Here is an 11020-nt window from a genome sequence, read left to right on the forward strand (position 1 = left end):
ATTCCTAAAGCAAATATAGATAGTGATATTTCACTTTTAGATTCCATATAACCTATTGCCAGAAGCTCTCATGATTATTCTATATTAAAAAAACATCACATTACATTGTCTTCGGGAGCACTTTTGGATTATCAATCAACCTTCCAATTAACCACCTCCTAAATCACTAAAGATTTATCTAAAAAAAAAATTAAGGCATCTTAAATGGCCCACATTCCAGTCAAATTTCTATCTACGTGAAAATTAATTTGAAAAATTTACTCGAATCAAACCAATGGAACCCAATGGTTCTTTCAAATAGTTCATTCTATTTAATTCTAAATTAATCTTCATATATTTGGAAGCATGGTGTTTTATTTATAAAAGAATCTAGTTCATCATGAAAGCTAACATCTAAATGTTAACTGATTTTTCCCTAGTTCTAATTAATTTTATATATGTTAAGCTATAAATTTTTAGTAGTATTTTCTTCAAACTTAAAATTTTACTTACGTTTGTACAGATACCTTTATAATCAACTTCAGCTTCTTTTAGGTAGTTTTCATTGCTTACGTTTTCCCTTTACATTCCATTTTTACCAGAGTAGTGATCCACTTTGTAGGTAGTAGGTTGGCCAGGGCACCAGCCACCCGTTGAGATACTACCGCTTATTGCTTTACCTTATTGCCTTATTCTTATTTGGGTTCCCCCAGGGCCCTGTGTGAGGCACCTCGTATATCCACCAGAGTTGCTTCTGCATCTTCCTGTGTATTTTGCATCTTCCTGTCTTGGATGATCTGGGATGCATCTTAGGTGTTTACCGAGCTTATTCTTAAACACATCTACGCTCACTCCCGATATGTTTCTTAGATGAGCTGGCAGCGCATTAAATAGTCGCTGCATTGTTGATGCTGGTGCATAGTGGATTACTGTCCTCTGGGCCTTCCTTAATATTCCTGGTAGAGTTTTGGGCACTATTAATCTACCTCGGCTTGCTCTTTCTGATATTTTTAGCTCCATGATGTTTTCAGTAATTCCTTCGATTTGTTTCCATGCTTGTATTATCATATAGCGTTTTCTTCTCCTTTCTAGACTGTATAATCTTAAAAAATTGCAGTCTTTCCCAGAAGTCATGGTCCTTAACTTCTTCTATTCTGGCAGTAAAGGACATTTGTACACTCTTTTTGTGCAATATCCTTTTGGTAGTGTGGGTACCATATCACATTGCAGTACTCAAGTGTACTATGTACATAAGTTTTGTACAGCATAATCATGAGTTCATCTTTTCTTGTTTTAAAGTGTCTGAATAGCATTTCCATTTTTGTTTTACATTTAGCCAACAGTGTTGCTATTTGGTCGTTGCATAACATATTCCTGTTTAACATTACACCAAGGTCTTTAATTGCTCCCTTGTTTGTGATTGTCTCGTTATTAGGTCCCCTGTATGCAAATACAATTATTTCTCTGTTTCCATAATTTATTGATTTGAATTTATCGGAGTTAAATACCATCCTATTTATCTCCGCCCATTCATATATTTTGTTTAGATCTCTGGGTAATGAGTTCCTATCTTCGGGTAATGAGTTCCTATCTTCATCACAAGTAATTTCTCTACTTATTCTTGTGTCATCGGCAAAACTTCTCACTACAGTGACTTTAACATGACAAATTCGTAAGTAATTTGTATTTTTCCTAACTATACAAACCTTAGCTATTTAATATGGGTTATTACTTTTGGCGTAGCTGAAATGACGGGCCATTAGAATTTTAACGAGGGTTTACTACCCCACCACTAGTTGGCAGGGGGTAGAGAGGGTAGCTTGCTACCCCCCCCCCCGGCCCCCTCACACACACCTGTGATTGAGCTCACTTTGCTTAGAGGTAGGACTTCACAGGGGATAGGGCTGGCGGGCAAGTCTGATTAAATAACTAAGGTTTGTATAGTTAAGAAAAATACAAATTACCTACGAATTTGTCATTTGTTCCGTAACTGAAATACAAACCACCCTATTTAATATGGGTGACTCACACCTTAGGAAGGGTGGTAAGTCCTGGCCAGTACTGGCTTTTGGCTTTGCCCGGGGACTCAGAACCTGAGTGTGTCAGTACTCAATAGTAATGATTCCCGGCACCTTGCTAGCATCTTGCTGTGTAAGTGCTGCAGCCTACATAAGCTGTGTGTGAAGGTATGAAGTGTGACACGTCCTAGGAAGTTGACCTGAAGTTCTTTAGATGGAAACTTTAGGCTAGGACTCTCCCAATACCACCTCGTCAGGGTATGGGTACGTGACAGTATTAACTTTATACTAAGAACACAAGGAAGCATGGTTTACCTGCAGTGGTTCAAGGTCAGCTGTTCAGAGAACCCAGAATGCTGCTTTCCCCAAGAGAGGGGAGGATGAAGAAAAGAATTAGGCCAGACAAACCTTTTCATTCAAGCAGACTAAGACCAGGTAACAATGCCCTCAACCTTCTGCTACTTGTCCATTAAGGAGCCTGAGGTTTCAAACAAGCTGTTGTGCAGCTACCACAGGGCCGATAGAAAACGTATCGAGTCTCCTGTGTGTCACGTCTTGCAGGTAGTGGGCTGTGAAGGTCGTCTGACGCTTCCACACCCCTGCTTGTAGAACCTGCGTCACTAAAAAGTTCTTCTTGAAGGCCAGGGACATAGCTACGCCCCTGACATCATGTGCTCTAGGGCGATGTGACGGAGGAGGGTCAAGGATTCAGAGACAGATGGATTACCCTACGAATCCATACCGAGGTGGTATTCTTGGTGACCCTCCTCTTTGTTCTTCCAGTGCTCACAAACAAAGCTTGCACCTGGGGACGAACTGCAGCCGTTCTCTTGAGATATAGCCTCAGACTCCTTACTGGGCACAGTAGCATAAGGTCTGGGTCATCTGTTACAGAACGAACTCGAAATCTTGAAAGAGTCGAACCGAGAGTCCGCAACTCCTGGATTCTGAGTCTTAGCAACATCTTGAAAGAGTCGAACCGAGGGTCCGCAACTCCCGGATTCCGAGTCTTGGCAACAAACTCAGGGACGAATCTGAACGTTAACTCCCCCCATCCCCTTGAATGGGAGATGTCATACGAGAGACCATGAAGTTCGCTGACTCGCTTGGCCGAGGCCAAAGCTAGCAGGAACACTGTTTTCCAAGTAAGGTGGCGATCTGAAGCCTGGCGTAATGGTTCATAGGGAGGTCTCTTAAGAGACCTGAGAACTCGAACCACGTTCCATGGAGGAGGTCTCACTTCCGACTGAGGGCAGGAAAGTTTATAACTCCGCATGAGTAGGGAAAATTCCAGCAAGGAAGAAATATCCACTCCTTTGAGCCTGAAGGCTAGACTTAAAAGCTGAGCGATAGCCTTTCACTGCCGAGACTGAAAGGCGCATTTCTTCCCGCAAATACACAAAGAACTCCGCTATTGCTGGAATAGTGGTATCGAGTGGATTGATTGATTGATTGATTCAAAGTTTTCAGGCATCCTGACATCTGAGGTCATTGACGCCGGTAACATTTAATTTATGTATACAAAAATAAAAGATAAAATAAAATAAAAAATAAAAGAGTATTCAATTAAAATCATAAAAGTTGAATGTAATAAAAGTTAAATATTTTTCAGAAGACCTGCTTCTGAAATAAATCTAAAAATGCCACTTGCATGGTAGGACACATCATTTCCAAGAATCTTGGCAAGGATGAACCTGCCACCCTCACCTCGAGCCTCAAACAAATATCTATTCCGCAAGTTGTTATAATTGGGGCATTCGGTCAACAAATGCCTTACTGTTAGAGGTACTACACAGTCGTCACAATATGGTTGGTGTTGGCCCTTCAGCAAAAACTCGTGTGTAAACCGAGTGTGACCAATACGGAGACGACAAAGAGACGTCTCCCATTTTCGGGGCATCATATTATACCTCCAAGGAGATATGTCATTTGTTATCTCTCGCATTTTATTGCCATCTTGACTATCCCATTGCTGTTGCCATTTATTGCAAACCAATTTCTTGATGTCAGGTAAGAAATCATCACAGGGAATGGGATACCTTCTTGGCAGCAACTCTGATGCAGCCTCCTTAGCCAGTGAATCTGCCTTCTCATTCCCAGACACACCTACATGTGCTGGAACCCAACAAAATTGAACTGTTATACCTCTCCGTCCAATTATGAAAAGCCATTCTAAAATCTTTAAAACTAAAGGGTTATTAGAATTAAAAACTTCCATAGCTTGAAGGACACTCCTTGCATCACTAAAAATTGTAAAATTACCCTCCTTCTCCAACGCTATTTTCTCAATAGCGATTAATATGCCATACAGTTCGGCAGTAAATATGGAAGCGGTCAGAGGAAGTGCACCTCTACAATTAAAACCATTACTATGTACTCCAAATCCAACGCCAGCATCAGATTTGGAGCCATCAGTATAGATAAAAGTTGATCCTCTATGTTCTCTAACATGTTCATTAAAAAGAGACCTGGCTTCTAGGTCTGACATATTCTTCTTATCTCCAATAAAATATTTACAAAAAGATATCTCTGGTAACTTCCATGGAGGCGTTGGTGATACCTTGAATGGAAGTACCTTATTTCTAATTAAATCCAGACTATTTAATAATCGTTTCACCCGAAAGCCATAAGGTTGAGGAGATTTTGGGTGCAACTCAAAGTATGATGCGTGTCTTACAAGGCTTGCAGTCTGAAAGGCGAGAGAGTTAGGGAGTCTTTGCAATCTAAACCAATACCGAAGAATGGAAGACATTCGGTATAGGTCTAGAGGTAACTCTCCAGCATCAACAAGGAGAATTGGGATAGGCGAGGTTTTAAAAGCTCCAGTAGACAATCTAATACCTGCATGATGTATCGAGTCTAATATTTTTAACCGGCTTGGGGTGGCTGAAGAATATACCTCACAACCATAACTAATTTTGGAAAAAATCAAGGCCTTGTATAATTTTAAAATAGTATTGCGGTCTGCCCCCACGATGTATGGGACAATACTTTTAAGATATTCAGAGCTTCAACACATTTAGCTTTTAATGCTTTTAAGTGAGAAACCCATGTCAGCCTACAATCAAATATCAAACCTAAAAATTTAGCTTCTCTTGCACATGGTATCCGTTGACCTTTAATGTATATATCCGGGTCTGGATGTACTCCCCGGATACGACAAAAATGGACAACGGTAGTTTTACTTGTCGAGAACTTAAATCCATTCATGTCAGCCCACTGGATAATTTTATCAATAGAGTGTTGGATTTTTCTCTCAACCATTGCCATTCTAGTGCCAGCAAATGATATTGAGAGATCATCCACAAATAATGTTGAGAGAACATCCTGGGGAATGGCTTTGGATATCCCATTAATTGCTAGTGCAAAAAGGGTTACACTCAGCACACTACCCTGAGGAACTCCTTCTTCCTGGCACTTACTCTCAGATAGTGTTTCCCCAACTCTCACTTGAAAAACTCTACGTGAAAGAAATGCCTGAATAAATAGTGGCAGCTCTCCTCTCAATCCCAATTCATGAATGGTTTTAAGTATACCATATCTCCATGTGGTATCATATGCCTTTTCAAGGTCAAAAAATACTGTAACATGGTGCTGTTTGGAAGCAAAGGCTTCACAAATAGAAGACTCTAGTCGTATCAACACATCAGTCGTTGAGTGCATTTTTCGGAATCCACATTGAATCGGTGATAAAATACCTTTCTTTTCAAGGTACCTTATCAGCCTTGCACTGACCATCTTCTCCATGATTTTACATAAACAAGATGTTAATGCAATAGGACGATAGTTTGCTGCTAAAAACTTGTCTTTACCGGGTTTTAAAAAGGCCAAAATAATGGCTAGTTCCCAAACACTTGGGTAACTATGATCATGCCATATTCTATTAATAATACTTAAAATAAATAGCTTTGTATTAAAATGTACATGTTTAATCATTGCATATGGAATTCCATCGGGTCCAGGGGCTGTATCGTTGCAATGAGCAAGTGCGGAATCAAATTCTCTTTCAGTGAAAGGAGAATTATACAACTCTTCCCTTCTTGTTGCAAAATTTAAAATTTTCTTTTCTTCAGCGCTCCTATACTGGTGACCAGGGGCTCCTTCACACTTGCTGGATACATTTGAAAAATGATTAGCCAGGGCATTGCTAACTTCCTTTGCTTCAGTTACATACTGGCCATTCACCTTCAACACTGGTGGTGGGTTGGGGGTGAATTTGCCAGCTATCTTTTTTACTTTCCTCCACACAGAAGATGGTGGTGTTCTACTGTTAATGGAGGAAACAAAAGACATCCATGACTGGCGCCTTGCTTCTTTCATGGCACGACGGAACTGTGCTCTACATTTCTTGTACATAATTAAATTCTCATCAGTTCTGCGTCTACGCAATCGTGTTAAAGATCTTCTTGTGGCTCTGTGCAGGGCAGTTAGTTCTGAAGACCACCACGGGACTGGTCGTCGTTTGAATAACCCTGTTGTTTTTGGAATTGAATTGACTCCTGCTGTATGGAGAGTTCCATTCAGTAAGTCTATGGCATCATCGATATTTTCAACTTGTCCTGCATCCCCCTCAATTTCGCTTAGCTCACGAAATTTACCCCAGTCCGCCTTGTCAAGATTCCATCGTGGCGATCCCTGTAAAGGTGGACCATTGTTGGTGTTTATAATGATTGGTGCGTGATCACTAGTATGCCAATCATCTAATGTTCTCCAATCGAAGTCTATTAGGCAATTAGAGCTTACGATTGCTAGGTCAATACATGACAAGGTACCTGTCTGGACATGAAAGTGTGTGGGCTCTCCTGTATTAAGGAGTCCCACATCTTCATTTTCCACAATTGATGATATGATATTTCCCCTCGTGTTTGCTAAAACATCACCCCACAAAGGATGTCTACCATTCAAATCTCCAAGTAAAAGAAAAGGTTGAGGGAGTTGTTGAATCACCTCCACAAAGTTGTCATACAAAATGTTATCATTTGGAGGCAAGTACAGAGAACAAATTGTATATTTTCGCCCTATGTCGATCTGTACAACCACTGCCTGCAGAGGTGTACGAATAGACAGAGAAACTTGGGGAACATCTCGACGAACGTATATGAGACTTCCGCCATGGCTCCCCACTTGGTGATCATATGGTGTCCTATAACTAATGTATTCGCGAGGACATGGGGTATTATGATCAAGTTTGCTCTCCTGTAGACAAATAATTATGGGGGAATGCTCATGAATAAGGAGCTTAAGTTCTTCATATTTGGCCCTTAAACCCTGACAATTCCATTGCAAAATGGAGGAAAAAACTATGGTTTATAATTTGGTAGACCCCTTGGATGGAGTCTTCCCATTAGCAGTTTTTGATCTAACACTATTTTTAGGTGGTTTTATTAAAGAAGGTCTAGATAGATTGGGTTTAGAATTTATGATTTTCTTTTTGTCTTTTTGATCTGATTGTTGAGGAGGTTGGTGGACCTCCACTTGAATTTCCGATTTATTTAAATTGACTTCCAGATCAGAAATATCAACAGACAAATCATCATATTTATTTGACGTCGTAATTTTGATATTTCTTATGGAAGGGGGTGAGAGAGATGGAGGTCTCTCTCTTTTCCGATTAGTAGGTTTTGAGCTACCAGGTTTTTGCACCTTCCCCAATACAGGTGCACCTGGTAACTTAGTGTCAGGTGGCATCTCCATCAAATCAGGCAAGGACATGGCCTGGGAGAGGTTAGTACTAATGTTAGTAATGGGGGACGAAGGCTGTACAGAAATGGGCAATGACCCATTTTTAATACGCTGTGGCAAAGCCTCAGAAGGCAATACGATTACTTTGTCATGCAGTACTTTATCATCAGAGGTTGTATTTCTTTTCTTAGAATTACTGGCAGTGCTAGGTGGGGTTGCTGTCTCCTGTGGTAAATTTACCTTTGATTTTAAGGCCTTTGCATAGCTGGTTGATTTATTCAACATTCTTTTTGCATGTCCCACACTTATGTGTTTTAAACTTGATTTGTTTAGGGCAGCTTCCTCCAACTTATACAGTTCGCATATCCTATCAGTTGATTTATGATTCAAATTGCAATTTGAACACCTGGCCTCAAGTGTACATTCTCCATGATAAGTTTTGGAGCAAATACCACACATTTTTCCATTTTTGCAAACTTTGGATGGGTGTCCAAATTTAAAACAATTAAAACATTGCAGGGGCTTTTGTTTGAAAGGTCGAACTTTAATCCTTTCATTTTCAATAAAAATATGGAAAGGTACATCAGCATCCTGGAAAGTAAGTATAATCATTGAAGTTCCAGGAACCTTATGCACTTTCCATACATTTAATGGACACATAGAAAGTATCTCCTCCTCTGTAAATTCGTATAGGTCCTTATTAAAGACCACTCCCCTTCCATAACTAAAATTTAGATGAGGTTTCATTTCCAATGTAATTTCATCACTGCCTGTCTGTAAGTTAGACAGTATTGCAGACTGAGTCGAAGATTTGGCATGGATGAGATAACTGTTCTTCCCAAAACGAGATATATCTCCAGGTGCTATGGTTCCTACTTTTTTTTGGATAAACTTACATATCTTAAAATAATTCCCTATTATCCCTTTAGGTTCAGCTAAGAGCCACATAGGTGGTTTGGGTTTTCTCTGTGAAGGCATGGGTACATTTCTATCTTTTTCAAACCAATCAGCAGGTTTGTACACATCCAATTCCTTTGGGACCTTATCACAAAGAGCTCCCATGATGTTCAATTCGTTAATTTTGATACTACTAATATTACTTATGGCATTAAACGCTTCATCATGACTTTCAAAAGATATCCAAGAGTCCCATTTTTCATCTCCAAGTCGCATCCGTATTTCCTTTATCAATCCATAGCACTCAAATGCTCTATATATATCATCATAATTTGTCTCTAATGGGATTTGGGAAACATGAAGGAATCGTAGTTTCCCTGTGTTACCCAAATTGCTAGATTTTTTAACATCAGTAGAGTGGTCCTTTTTAGTTCGAAGGTCGTCAACAGAGTTTCCCTTAATTTCAGTAGCAGAAGTCGTCAACAGTGCCGGGGGGGAGTCAGCAAATCCAGGGGATGGGGAGTCAGTATTTGAAGGGTCCATATTTAAGGGAGGGATTTTCAGGTTTTTTGTTGTTTTGTTGGGGTACCTGCTTGAGAATTATAAGAAAGTATCATACGTTGGAAAGGAAATTTGCATTCGCCACTATCGGCACAATGAGAGTATATTTCCCCGATGGTCCACTCCATACCCTACCCGAAGGATAGCATCAAAACAGATATAGAGGCACAGGTGTAAGCTAAACCCGCCTGTTAGGACTGAGACCAAAGTAATATGGAATCATCCTCCCCATATCTGTAATGATGGGCTTCCGGCCAAAAGCCAAGAGTCCCACCTCAAGGATTGGATCCCCCTGGATTCCGATGACCCAACCCTTGAGAGTAGTTCCGCCAAAAAGGTCCAAACCATCTTTGGGATGGCTGAGATCATCCAATACTCTCATATATAGCTTTGAATGCGAATACCTCCCAACCGTGATCCCTTCTCCCATTCATCTAAGCAGGCAGTAATAACGAATGTGGAAATATCCACGCCATTTAAATAAAATAGAAAAAAATAGATAAAAAAATAAATGAACAAATAAAATAAATAAATATATATATATGCATACATCTACATATATATATATATAACTAAGAAAAATAATAATCATAGAGATAGGACAGCAAGATGAAAGAAAGGAAATTTGATAAAATTAGGAGAAGGTCGAAGTAATATTAAGCAGAAGAAAAATATGAAAGAGAAATTTAGATTCGAACTGGGGGAGCAATTTCCCGAAGTTCGAGAGCCCTCTTGCCCGTCACCAAGATTCAGCACGGGAATGAAATGCCGTGCTGAAGCTCAATGACTTCATCAAGGCATTCTCTCATTAAGAGGGGGTATCGAGTGGAGAGATACCCCTTCTACAACACCAACCACGGAAGACTTTCCACTTTGCCTGGTAAACCCCTGCGGATGACCTTCCAGGTGTCCAGACATCCTGTTCGCAACTTGCGAAATTCCTCTCTCAGTGAGGAGATGCTGGATAGTCTCCAGGCGTGAATTCGAAGCGAAGCCACGGCTTTGTGAAAGATGTTGGCGTGTGGTTGTTTGAGTAGCTCGTGTCGTGGAGGGAGTTCTCTCGGAAGCTCCGTTATGAGTTGCAGAAGGTCTGGAAACCATTCCACGTGATGCCATAGTGGAGCTATCAGGGTCATCGAGAGATTGACCGATATTCTGGTCTTATTGAACACCCTCCTCATCAGACAGAACGGGGGAAAGGCGTACACATCGATATTGTCCCACCGTTATTGAAAGGCATCTCCCCAGAGTGCCTTGGGATCCGGGACTGGGGAGGAGTAGAGCGGGAGCTTGAAGTTCAGCGCTGTAGCGAACAGATCCACAGTCAGGAAACCCCACAAAGTCAGGACTTTGTTGGCTACTTGATGATCCAAAGACCACTCGGTACTCACTATCTGCATCGCTCTGCTCAAACTGTCGGCGAGCACATTCCTCTTGCCTGGAATGAAGCAAGCCGAAAGTGGGATCGAATGGACTTCGGTCCACCTCAGTATCTCTACTGCAAGATGGGATAGCTGTTCTGAAAATGTACCTCCCTGCTTGTTGATATAAGCCACTACTGTGGTGTTGTTGCTCATCACCACCACAGAGTGGCCCGCCAGGTATTGTTGGAACTGTTGAAGGGCCAGGAATACGGCCTTCATTTCTAGAAGGTTTATGTGGAGGCACTTTTCTGATTCTGACCACATGATTCAGAACGTGGGCGCCCCACCCTTTCTTTGAGGCGTCCGAAAACAGCATCAAATCTGGGGGGAGGACGAGAAGATCCACTCCCTTTCGAAGGTTCTCGTCTGCCACCCACCACTGAAGGTCCGTCTATTCCGCAGAACCCATAGGGATCATGACGTCCGGGGAATCGTGACCTTGATTCCACCGGGACTTGA

This window comes from Palaemon carinicauda, chromosome 45 (assembly GCF_036898095.1).
Source record: "Palaemon carinicauda isolate YSFRI2023 chromosome 45, ASM3689809v2, whole genome shotgun sequence".
NCBI lineage: Eukaryota > Metazoa > Arthropoda > Malacostraca > Decapoda > Palaemonidae > Palaemon > Palaemon carinicauda.